The 12,867-nt window shown below is 41.0% G+C and overlaps 1 long non-coding RNA gene across 1 annotated transcript; it reads right to left on the bottom strand.

Moving 5' to 3' along the window:
• On the bottom strand, positions 1–3,839 carry LOC146468958 (uncharacterized). The gene is made up of 2 exons (XR_014867393.1): positions 745–3,839; positions 1–416 (listed from the first exon to the last, which is right to left on the bottom strand). It is a non-coding gene; the product is annotated as an uncharacterized LOC146468958 (long non-coding RNA).
• Positions 3,840–12,867: the final 9,028 nt, after the last annotated feature.

The raw sequence follows: 12,867 nt of genomic DNA, 5'->3' as shown, positions 1-12,867 counted from the left end.
TTTTAAAACGTGGACGCCGAACTTTAATGAGAACCCTCGTAGAAAGGCCTGAATTACACTGAAGCGGCCAATGATTTGACAAACTAACAAACTGACTGTAGTACAAAATAAACGAAGTGTGAACCTAAACCCATACAACGATACAATAAAGGGATTACAACCTTTCCCCCTGCGCACAATTTCCGTAAAAACATATTACAAAGAAAAACAAATACATTTCACCACAAGCTCTCCCTGTTGACCTGCTGGCTGAACTACTTGACCCACAGCTGGTTGAACAGCTTGCGCTCTTTAGCCCGCTGCTGGTTGAACTGCTTGAGTTCCTTGAGTTCCTTGTCCCACGTGCACGGCTGGTTGAGCTCCCTGAACTGCATGATCCGCTGCTGGTTGAATTCGTTGACGTCGTCGCCCAGGTGCTGGATATTGAGCGTCCGCCATAGAAAAATATAAAAGGAGAAACAAGAACCAAGAAAATCTTTCGACGACACGTCCATGCATAACCACGCCCCACTGAGCCAAAGTGATAATTTATTCATATGTGCTAATATCAAATGCGTTGCTTTAATATATGCAGCTTGAATAGCCCTAATATGGCGTGACTGAACTTGTAGCTGATCCAAACTGATCAACCGACTGAGGCAAAAATTAAATAGAACAGCTGAAAACCAGCCGGTAAAACTGTAAGATTCTCATGTTACACGGGAGATTTCATTCAGACGTGACATCATATTAGGCATTGCCTACCATATTCCTTGTACCTCCTTTTCTGTGTTTATTTTCCGTCTTTCTTTCTAACCCCAACACTAGCCTGATCTCAGAAGTTTCCTTTCTTTTTTCCGCTCAAACAAACTTGCGTTTCGAAACGGCGACAGCACATTTAAGTTTTCTCTTCCATGTTTGGACAGGTCACCTTTCATATCGAGCACTCCCCCGCACTTTGATCAAAACAGCGTCAACAACCAGTCCGATGGTTTCCCTTTCTTTTTATATGGGCGTTTACTTACTTCTTAATATAGTAGTTTTATTGCGTTATAACCTAAACCAGAAAATACACGAGAATGGATGTGATGTGACATGATTAGATGTTGATGCACGAGGAATGTGATGGAACACAAACATGTTTCTCCCCACCCGCATTACACATGACCCCGCGTGACAGACACGCAGTATTAAGAAGTATTTCAAACCTATGTATCGCTCATAAGAAAGGGTAACAGGCCTTCGTTTGCATTGAAGGAAATGTTTCAGCCGGCTACTGATTCAAACTACTGAGTGCTAAAAATGTCAAAGTTTATTTTGTTAAAAAAGACCTGGGTGGATTTTTCATTGGATGCCAGTCCAACCAAGCTAGTTGTATTGTTAGCGCTTGTATTTCTTACGACTGTATCTGTTACCAATGCCCAAAATTGCACCTCCTCAGCAGATTGTAGCCGAGCGGATGGTGAACAATGTCGTCACGGCACATGTATCCAGACCATCGCTAGTTCGAGGAATGTGTCAGAGTGCCATACCAATGGTGACTGCCTAACTTCTCAAGTCTGTTGTAACCACAGATGTCTGCAAAACTGGAATTGTTTAGGAGAAAACTGTTCTCTTGATACCGATTGCCAGTTGGTTGAGATATGTTGCTATGGTATCTGCAGGGAAGATGGTGAATGTACTGGTATAATAGCCGCGGTTATCATTTGTAGCGTTGCTTTCATTTTGATGGTTGCCATTTGCTTCAGCGCCTGCAGATATGTAATATTGGACAGGAAGCGGTTTCGTTTCCAAGGGAACTCAGACATGAGTTGGAGTGCAAGCACAGCGATTTTTACTTCCAATGAAATCGCAGACCAATCCTGCAACACCGGTGACTATCCAGCGAAAACCAAGTCTTGTCGGAAGCCTAAAAAAGACGAACAAATGCCTCTTAATACCATGAATATGGAGAGAGAAAATAAAGTGAATGGATGCGTGCCATCGTATGGGTCCACTCTAGAGAGCAATACTCACGGAGCTGGCAATCATAGTACTGACTGAGACTTTTTAAAAACAACTGGTCATACAAAACTATAAAGTTGTTACAACACGGATCAATGACACAAGAAAGCACGAAGACATAGTAAATATTCATTTTGATTTAAATACAGCTGAACTGAATCAATCGATGTTCTAAATCCGGTTGAAACTTTTTAATGCCGTTCACTGGTTCATGGGTTGCTTTTGTTGTTTGTGATAAGTGAGAGGGATTTCTTTTGAGCTACTGAAGGAACTAATGCCGCCTAAGAAAAGGCTGTGAAAAAATATTGTAAGCTGGAAGAAATGGAGAGTGGGTTGCGTTAGGAGAGGCCTTCAGTTTATGACACAATTGGGAAATATTTTCTTCGCGCACAACCTGAGAGCCTAAGACGGAATACACATGTTGACAAGATCACGGGCAGAAGTGAACTTTGGATATCGTGCACTAACGCGTAAAGGTGACTTTCCTTGTCAGTAAGAAAGAGAGAGAATAATTTCAAAAACAACAAAAATAAACGGCTTTTAATTAAGGATTTTCTTTGCCGGCTTTTGTTTTCAGTCGTCGTAATGTTGACATAACTCGTCCGTTTATACTTAGAAAAACGTTACCATTCCACTGAACACAACCACCATCGCGGTGTTTAACAAATGCTACGCTTAAGGTCGGCACACACGAGGGGACTAGTCGCAGGGTTTACACGATGGGACAAGTCGCGGGGACAAGTCCCTTGAAGGGTTTACACGCGGGGACCTGTTACACATCGAAATAGCAAACTTTAAGGCGACTTCACTGAAATTCAGGAAAACGTAGAGACGAAAAAGAAGCGGTCCTAAACAGTGAAACCGAAGTTACTAAATTTTAAAACTGCAAAACATTAAGAAATATTTGTACACGTCAATAAAACAGCACATTGTCGATCTATAAAATTAGTCATTTAGTTCAGTTCAGTTTAATGGTTTGCCATATGTTGTACAATTATTTAAACACTAATGACGAGGAGCCACCGGGCTTATACGGAATGGGCTCCCTCAGTTAAGTAATTAGAACAAAGTATACATGGGACGAAAATCAATGGCAGAGCTACAGTAAATCTTAAAATATATTACATAGTCATATTAATCAATTTCCATAAGGTTTTTTTCTTTTTAGAGTTTGGTATACTACTGATTCAGAACAGAAAAACAGCAGCTATTCAAACAAGGCCTTAAATACAAACAAAACTAAAATACTTGTTCAGCCTCGCCGTCGGCCACCATCTTGAAACGGAGTTCGTAAGGGGTTATGGGAGCGAAAATACTGATCATCGATTGGTTTATTTTCATTTGGTCGCAGGACTTCTCCCGCGAACAGCTTACACGCAGGGACCAGCATAATTTGAGGGGACAAGTCCCGGGGACAAGTCCCTGAAACATGGCCGTTTCAAATCGTGGGACAAGTCGCAAGGACCAAATCTTGGTCCCTGCGACTAAATGTTTTGATGAAAATGGGTAGTTCACACGAAGGGACTTGGTCCCCGGGTCTAGTCGCGGGGACTAGTTCCTCCGTGTGTGCCGACCTTTTTAATAGTTGCTAGACTACCACGTACTTTTTTCCCTCAGATCACGTGCGCAAAGTGAGGGTAAAATTGGGCAAATTAGAAAAGTGAACGAGGAGGGATTGGGGAGAGGAAGTAAACAAGTAAATAAGAGATTCATTGTGGCATTATTATCGTTATTATTATTATCATTTATTTTTCTAAGATAGATTCATGTAATTATTCGTTATATTCATATATGTTTAGTTAGTATTGGTAGTATTGCGATGCGCATTTGATCATGTATTAGTATAGACGATGAGAAGTCCAAAGACTACTGCAAAGCTGACACAACGTAATATATTTTAAAACAATATTTCGGCTGGCCAAACCAGCCTTCTTCGGTTTAGATGTTAGCAGTAACATCTAAACCTGAAGAAGGCTGGTTTGGCCAGCCGAAATATTGTTTTAAAATATATTACGTTGTGTCAGCTTTGCAGTAGTCTTTGGACTTCTCATCGTCTATTTTTCAAGTTTGGCTGATTAGATCTCCTGTGAGATCCAACGTACAAGCAAGCAGGATCTTCGTTCACGGCTTTTGCAGTTTTTAAAATGTATTAGTATGTCAATTTGCGCAATATCAATTTTTATTATTATTATTATTATTATTATTATTATTATTATTATTATTATTATTATTATTATTATTATTATTATTAGTAGTAGTAGTAGTAGTAGTAGTAGTAGTAGTAGTAGTAGTAGAAATCGCGCGATCGTGAAACAATAAGATAGCTTTATTAAGTATATCACATTCAGGATATCTCTAATAAAAAAAAAAAACTATTTACAAAATTACGGTCGGACCTCTATTAAGCGGCAACCCTCCATTAAGCGGCCACTTTCCAAAGTCCCGAATTAAAAGTAAAGTGCTGTATTCGATACCTCTATTCTATTAAGCGGCCGCGGCCACCTTTTTGCTGTTGCAAGTTTAGTTTTTTTTTTTTTACCGCTATTAAACGGCCAGCAAATTATCTTTTCAAGCGAAATGGTGACAGATAATATGAATGTGAACAAGAAACAAGAACTGCAATTTAATCTCCACTATAATGACACCAATCGACTCCGACACTTTGCCCAGTTTCACGGTTATCAGGACCCTATCTATCGGAAAGGCAAATGACTTGATCTCCTCGTTACAACTCCGAGCTCCACAATTAACGGCAAACAGCAGTGACGGATCGATCGTCCGTGAAATATTTTGAGCGAAAATTTTTACAGACTGTTGATGCAAAAAAAGGCCTAAGAAACTTGATGTTTTGTTACATAGATTTGTTACGGGACATTTTTCAGTAAAGTAGATTTCACTCAATTTAGGAAATATCGGAGCCTTTGTAGCCGTCAAGTAAAACACATAGGTGTTGAACACCTGCTGTTCTTTCGAATAAGAAATGAGCTTCAGTTTGTAAAGGCGCGAAAAGTAATTCCTTTAGAATTTCCTCCATTTGCTAAGCTTACGCAAGTGAAATTGAGTTGTCGAAATACTATTGGTTACGGGTCTTATATGACAAATGTTGTTCAGTAAAAGCTTTTGAGTTCTGCCTGTAAGAGAATGAGTCAAGATCTACAATAAACGCTATGTTCCTGTGAAGAAGATCTGGTCCACTTGATGTAAAAGATCCCGGTAGGTAGCAGGGCACCTCTCGCTTAGCCACAGAGCTAAAAAGCCCCAAAAGTCCCTGCTACAGATTTGCATATTTTTCTGTACATACTCAACACTAAAAAATACTGTAGTTATCGACTACATGCTCTCTGTGTTAGAGCAGGAACTTTGTACGGACTTGAAATGCGCAAATACAGGGCACTTAATGTTTTGTTTCAATGATTTTGCATTCATCTTCATATATGTTCAGTTTTAAACAAGCGTTTTGCTGTATAGAGGCAATAAAATTTAGCCTGTTTCAGGCTCCTAGAGAGACGCGCGAAGGAGAGGGTGAGGGGACGAAAACGAAGGGGGCTTTTTCTCTCCCCTAGCCCCCCTGGTTTTCGTCGCCTCGCCCTTTCCTAAATAAAATTACGTTGACTGCCATTTCTACCCAATTTATATTGTACCTCTATTTAATGGCCAACCTCTGTTAAGCGGCCAGTTTTCAAAGACCCCAGGGTGAGGGTCCCCAATACGGTTCTTCAATCCCGCCATCCCGGACAAGATATTTTTCCCTCAATCCCGTAATCCCGACCGCTGTTTTAACCCAATCCCGATCCCGGTCAGCGCATAATTTTTTTCAAGCCCCTTACCTCGACGAAAAAAACGCATCTTCAGTTGGATGTAAATTCCCACTGCTGCAAATCTGAGCACTGATCTTTGTACTGGTCTTTGATCATGCGAGAAATTAGCTGTAAGATTATTTCTTCCTATAAACGCCGGGGCAATTGGACCCATCGGGTTTCGTGCGCTTAGCAGCATTGCTTCGCTCTTGCCAGGATGAGGTGTTAATTGGTTATCGAGGTACCAGGTATACACCTCTTGCAACGCCTTATTCAAATGTGTTATGGCCATATCGATCCAGGGTGGCCGCTTAATCGGAGGTCCGACTGTATTACAATCACGTGGTAAGAAATAAAATTATATCAGTGTAAGCTAAGAAGATCTAGTAGGCTATAAAAGACAAGAAAACGATAGAATTAAAACAAGATATTTTGTCCCATGGCAACATCACATCGCGGTTAGGGAATAAGTAATTTACATGTTCACTTTTATCGCTTATTCTATTAAACATTTGTTCCGATAATTCCTAGTAAGAATCCATTAGGTGAATCAGGTTTAGATAACTTAAAGGCGTCGATACTTGTTGAAAATCGCACCCGTAATGGTAGCTGGTTCCAGTATACACTTAGAACTTAGGACAACAAAGAGACTGCTTGCAGTCTAAATAGTTCCCCCACCGGATCCCGGGTCGGATCTAATCGCAATTTGAAGATACATGGAGGGGTTTTGCCTGGCGAAAAATCAAAGAACCACGAGCAAACTTCCAAAAAAAGAGGAAAACCAACTACAGTAAATGAAACGCCACGTTCAACGTGGAGTCCGCGATCCGAACCTATAATACATTTGTGGAAGGCGGCAGGCCAGCCCGGCACTGTCAAAAAAATGATATCACTTAAGCGTCAATGTATTTAGCGCAGAGCACTTAATTGGGGACACTGGTACTTTCCACTCGAATTGGAATCTAGAAGTATTAGTTTTTGAGTAGAGGGGAAAACTGGAGTACCCGGAGAAAAACCTCTGGGAGGAAGGACGAGAACCAACAACATACTCAACCCACATATGACGCCGAGTCCGGGAATCGAACCCGGGCCACATTGGTGGGAGACGAGTGCTCTCACCACTGCGCTTCCCCCTCCCCCACCCCCCCCCCCCCCCCCAATACACTTTTCAGTAACGTTCAGCACGCCTTTTCGTAGCGCCGGCCTCTTGTTCCAACATCAGATACTACCCTCAATTTTCCTCACACAAGAATATTAAATGTGTATAAAGAATAAAGACCATAGGAACAGTTCACTTACCTACTTGATAACAGTTTTTGGGATAACCTGATAAAGAGTTTTTCCAGTCGCGTTTTACAGTTACGCTTTATGTTGTTCCAAAGATCGCGCCATTTTCTCGACGAGTGAGACCACAACCAGACCAACTGGTTTCCAGCGTTACGAACTTGAGATTTTTCCTTACAACTAAATCCAAATTTCTGAGCGATTAAGGCCACCGAAATAAACCGTTGGAATATGGTGTTTAAAACGAAGTCCAAGTTAATTGAAGGCTTCTATAACCATGAGATTCGATCGGTCAACATTACACAACACTTACAACAACTTTAAGCATAGCTTCTTGTTTTCGAGACTCAACATGTCAGGAAATATCGACCCAAAGGGGCAAAATATGAAGGCTAATTCCTAAGTGTTATCAGCAAATTTAGATCACGTTGCTAGATGTTTTGAAAACGCTGTCTTTTGTTTTGACATTCAGTTTCGTCGCCGGTATGTTTTAAAAGGTCCCGCACGAAGTGTCCTGTGTCACCACAGTCTGTTCGAGCAGTTCAACCACACATATTTCATCTTAAGGGATCTTTCTTCTTTGGTGCCCTGATGGAGCCATTTTCCTACAATTTATGGTTAATCTTCGCCACAAGTCTAGTAGTTTCAATAATCATTACGGTGCCTCGTAGCAAAGCTCAAAAGCAAGATCTCACTGCCGACAGTGGGAGATCTTCGTGTTTGCACGAAGGTCACGACTTGCGAAATTTCTCCTTCGTTGGAAAGGCCATTTTTGCCGGGTGCTTCTGCAAACAAACCGAGTTTGACATACTCATGTGCGCAGCGTGGCAATTACTACCCAAGCCGTATATTAAAAACTCGCAAATAGAGGTGTTCCAAAAATTTTGCATCGGACATGGGCGAGTTCAAAGTAATGATTCTACTGAAGGAAGTTGTAGTAAATACGCAGAAAATATTATTGACAGACTCTACGGAAATGATCAGCTGAACTACTCCACAGTTCAAAAGGCCAGCCTCTACTCTACTAACTGGACTTTCTGTGAAGATATGCGAGTAAAAAATAACATGGGTTGTAACTATACTATAGTACCCGTCAGAGGCCTCAACAGCTCCCTGGGGACTAACGTCCACTATTTTGTTCGTTCATTCATGAATGCATCCCAGCATTTGCGACTCGGAGACTTTTATCAGGTGGATATTGAGAAATGCAAGGGCAGCATTGTTAACATCGGAGTTTCAGTTCTTAAAGATCCTTCTTTTCAACCGAAAACAACGTCGGACTTCTTTCCTTTCCCGAGACGAACACTGAGAGGTCATCGAACAACATTGCACACTAAGGCAGTTCCTGATAACGATCAAAACAATCAGAATACCGGCATAGTCTTATCGGACAGTGATGCCCTATGCATAGCGACAGTTTTAGCTGCAATGTTGGCGTTCTTTTAGAGTGATTTTACTTGACCCGTGAAACAGAGAATAACAACTAGTACCAAGAGAGGATCCTCTCTTGCTAGTACCAAATAGCTACAAGTAAACAAAAGAAGACAATGGAATTAGTGCATAATAGCGTGTAGTATCCTACTACCTATTTCACGGGTTAAATAAAATCACTCTAACCCACAAAGGAACTCAGTTCGTGTTATTAGCCTTTGCTCATACAATACTCCTGTGTTTTGCATTCTTGAACATTGTTTGTTTTCCTGACCAGCAAGCCCTCCATTGTTGTAATCGATTGCTTTATCCGTTGTTTGTCAATGAATTCGTACTTTTCCAAATATTAAGGAAATTTTATTTTATGCAATAGTAAGGAATTAATGGATTTTCAACCTCCGGTTCATTTTTGTAGCGACATTATATTTACCAGCGTTTGGCATCAATTAATTTTTGCCTGTCAGCAATTTCTAGATAAATATACATTTTAAGTTTATTATATATCATTGCATGTGGGCAAAAATTGATGTGCGGTTGAAGAACAAAAAACAAACAAACTCTCATCCATGGATGTTGCCCACGAGAAGGCCCGATTACCTCACTTTTAAAACTGAATTAAAATTGATTACTTAACAGATGAAACTGAGGTGTTGCGTGAAAAGGCAGAGAAGCATTTTAGCTCTATTGGATCAACACGCGTCAAAATTAGTGCCAAATTAAGTAATGTTAGAACAAGGCTATGAAGTATTGCTAAGTAATAGACAATGGCCACCAATAAGCTTTAATATTTATTCTTCAATGATCAATTTTTGAGGGCGGCCAGCTGCACACCTTCAAATTCAAACAAAACAGGAAGCTGGGATTAACGCTCCAAACACGCACGTGTGGTTATTTTTATCTCAAACGTGCTGCTCAGTTTATTTCAGTGATTTCACTAAATACAAATAGTGGAGGTCTTTACTGAAGTCTAATAAAACGTGAACAATGTCTGAAAGAGTGACGACTGAAAATAGGTTTAAAGGTCGATGGAATATGAACAGACATGGACTGTCTTGAAACGACAGATAGATGAACTCAAGAATCCCTTGATTTTATCTTTGGAGATCATCTCAGATCATTCACTGTTATCTTCCGTTGCCAGTAAACTATAGACAGTAATTTTATCAAATTAGATCTTTGAGCTGAGTCTCTTATTTTGTTTAAGTTTCCTGATGTTAGAAATTCGTACTACCATTGGGTTTGTCTGTTTTCTTTGCCGTGTAGTTTTTTGGTCTCCACGTGGTCACCCTTCAACAGCGCATACGGGTTGTCAACCCTCTTGTACAAACCAAGCATTTTCCCGCAAACAAAGCTTATACCCGCCAACTCTCACGCATTATGCTTGATCAAAAACCAACCGCATTTCCAAATTCCAATTCGATCTTCGACCTTTTGAATTCCTCTACGCCGAGGACCTTGATTTGTAGTAAATTGACTTTAGTATTCACAACCCTTTTAGAGAGTTTTGCCAAAGACTTCAGCCGTTAAAATTTCAGCTACATTAATATATTTAGACAGATCTTTCAGTTGCTTTTGAGGAGTTGCCTCTTAAGGTATCTAATCTACAAAAAATGTTGTAATTCAAAATCAAACAACAGCTTCCACTTTCCGCTTTTATCATTATCACATGTATTTTCTCACCCTGGTTGACACTTTATGTCAATCATCTTTAATAGTTTTTCTCCCTTGCTGTCTCAAAGGAAATTATAGAAGATGTCGTTGATCTCGATCGTCTAACGCTCGTTGATTTGTTGGTAAGGGTCGGAGAGAGAGGAGGCGCGGTGGTGTGGTGGTTAGCGCGTCGGACTTTCGATCGGACGGTCGGAGGATCTGAGGGTCGTTGGTTCGAGGCCAGGTTGGTCTCTTCATTGCTGTGTTGTTTCCTTAGACAAGAAACTTTGCTCCACATTGTCTCTCTTCACCCAGGTGTATAAATGGGTACCGGCGACATACTGCTGGGGGTAACCCTGCGATGGACTAGCATCCCATCCAGGGGGGAGTAGCAATACTCCTAGTTGCTTCATGCTACAGAAACCGGGCTAAGCTCCGGCCGTATGGGCCACTTAGGCTCTTGTGCGACTTTACCTTACATGTATTTTCTCACCCTGGTTGACACTTTATGTCAATCATCTTTAATAGTTTTTCTCCCTTGCTGTCTCAAAGGAAATTATAGAAGATGTCGTTGATCTCGATCGTCTAACGCTCGTTGATTTGTTGGTAAGGGTCGGAGAGAGAATATAAACAAGCTGTGAGGCGATAAGACTTTTTTTACACAAAAATTTTCCCAAAAAGTTGTTAGGCGAAGATATTGCCAACAGCTTAAACAATTTTAAATCTTTCTTAATTTTCACCGTAACTTGCCTTCGTACTTGTTATGGGGTTTGCTGTTATCCAAACTCCTAAAGCCTTCACTTTGTCTTCGACCCATTTTAACCCTTAACAAAGAACAAATTCTCGTATCTTGTCCCCATACTTTTCTTATAAAAGTGCTGGGAGAAGTTATTAAAATATCAAGAAATTCACCTTGGGTGATCATATCCTTAATTCTCATGAGCTCAGGGGTTGAATAAGCATTGATTTTACAAGAAGAAATTTGATGTTGATCACTGTTAGGGCTAAAAGGGTTAAGTTCTTTTCGGGACATACGTGAAGACCCCATCCCCTGGGGTTGGTCAGTCAAGCCGAAATGAACTATAGTTGCAACCAATATCTATCGCTGAGTCCGGGACAGCCAAGATTCGGTGACCAAAACAACAGAAGGTCGATTGACAACAGCAACTCCATAAAATTTAAAGTTCATCCATTTTGCTTGTAACGTGGCAGATCATACACAATAATTACTGCAATTACTACATGTAGTAAACTGAGCAAACATTCGTAAGGTTACAACATATTTCTTTGTTTACAAACGGAATGTATTAAAGGTATTTAGTTGTCCTTCAGTGATGTTATTTTAGCCGGCGAACAGGTCCTCTAGCTGCGATTTGTTGTCTGAATACGCTGGAAAACTAAGCGGCTCTCTCCAATTAATGCGTGGTATTAAGGAGGGTCAACCAAGGACACAGTTAACACAAACAGGGAGGTTTAACGTTTGTGAAGCAGGCTAAATACGGTTTCCGAGCCAACGACTTGTATAACAGAGGGTGGGAAGTTCGTAAAGCTTTACCCAAAAGTTGAGGGCGCTTCATTTTGCCATTGATTTTCACTTATTTTCTATCAAGGACTCCTCTAGTGGATCTGGTATGTGTGTGTTGTCCCCAACACTTAAATGACCAAGTGTGGTCGCCGGTTCTTCCTAAGTTTATCAACCGCGTGCTCAGTTGTTGAACCACTTTTCTCTTTCGTTTTTCTCCTCCATGCACCACTGTATGCACTTTTTCGTTCGTCAGAAAGTTGTAAATATTTTGCTGGAGTCGTCCAGTCTTGTCATAGATCATGTAATCATGCAATAACAATCTTACGCTTTTTTTTCCCGTCCCATTTTGGCAATCGTACCCTTGTTTCAGTAACCGGCATTCCGACCAGAATTGGCAGAGACATTTTGTTTACTGCTATGGACTTGAAATAAGTGTCTTTTCATCCGTGTAAGTATCCTCCATTTTGTTAGCAAGAGGATGTAAATGCACCTGATAAATGGAGATTAAAAACAGAACTTGCACCACTTCCGGCTCGAGTTGTTTTACCACTGTGGTACACTACATTGGCTTAGTACGTATAGCAGCTAGTACCTGCTGCAGTCGTTGACTACCAGGTAGGTACCCTGGACTGTATCTTCCCTGCTTTATTGAATAGTGTAGCATGTATAGATAGCATGTATACATTCACCGTCATCTTCCGTTGCCAGTAAACTACAGACAGTTATTTTATTAAATTAGATCTTTGAGCTGAGTATAAATAAGGCATGGTTCATACTTCGTAAAGACAGCCAGAAAGTGGCACCCGGAGCCCTGACACGAAGCAGTGGTCTATTCGCATTCGGCGCCCAGACTTGTCAGGACTTTTGTAATTTGCAGGTAAAATGATCATCTCAGGGGAGATTCCTGTGGGGGTAGTGTCTGGTTGCCTGGTCACTCAATAAAATTGTGTACACACTGGCGCCCATGTGAGATCCAAACGCTAGTACCCGATACGTAGAAACCGTCTTCACATTGGCGTCTAACTCACACCGTGCGGTCGCAATATTTGGCCATCGAGAGAGAACACCGTCTCACACACGTTAAACAGGAATTCAAAGGAATTTCAACAGGAAGTCCTTTCGGTGATTAAATGTGGATATCTTCCGGGGAAGGGTGGGAGACTGGACTATGATATTAGTGACGGAGGGGTGCGGAGG

This window comes from Pavona decussata, unplaced genomic scaffold (genome assembly GCF_977016875.1).
Source record: "Pavona decussata unplaced genomic scaffold, jaPavDecu1.1 SCAFFOLD_128, whole genome shotgun sequence".
Classification (NCBI taxonomy): Eukaryota; Metazoa; Cnidaria; class Anthozoa; order Scleractinia; family Agariciidae; genus Pavona; species Pavona decussata.
This window is presented reverse-complemented; position numbering and strand designations above follow the sequence as displayed.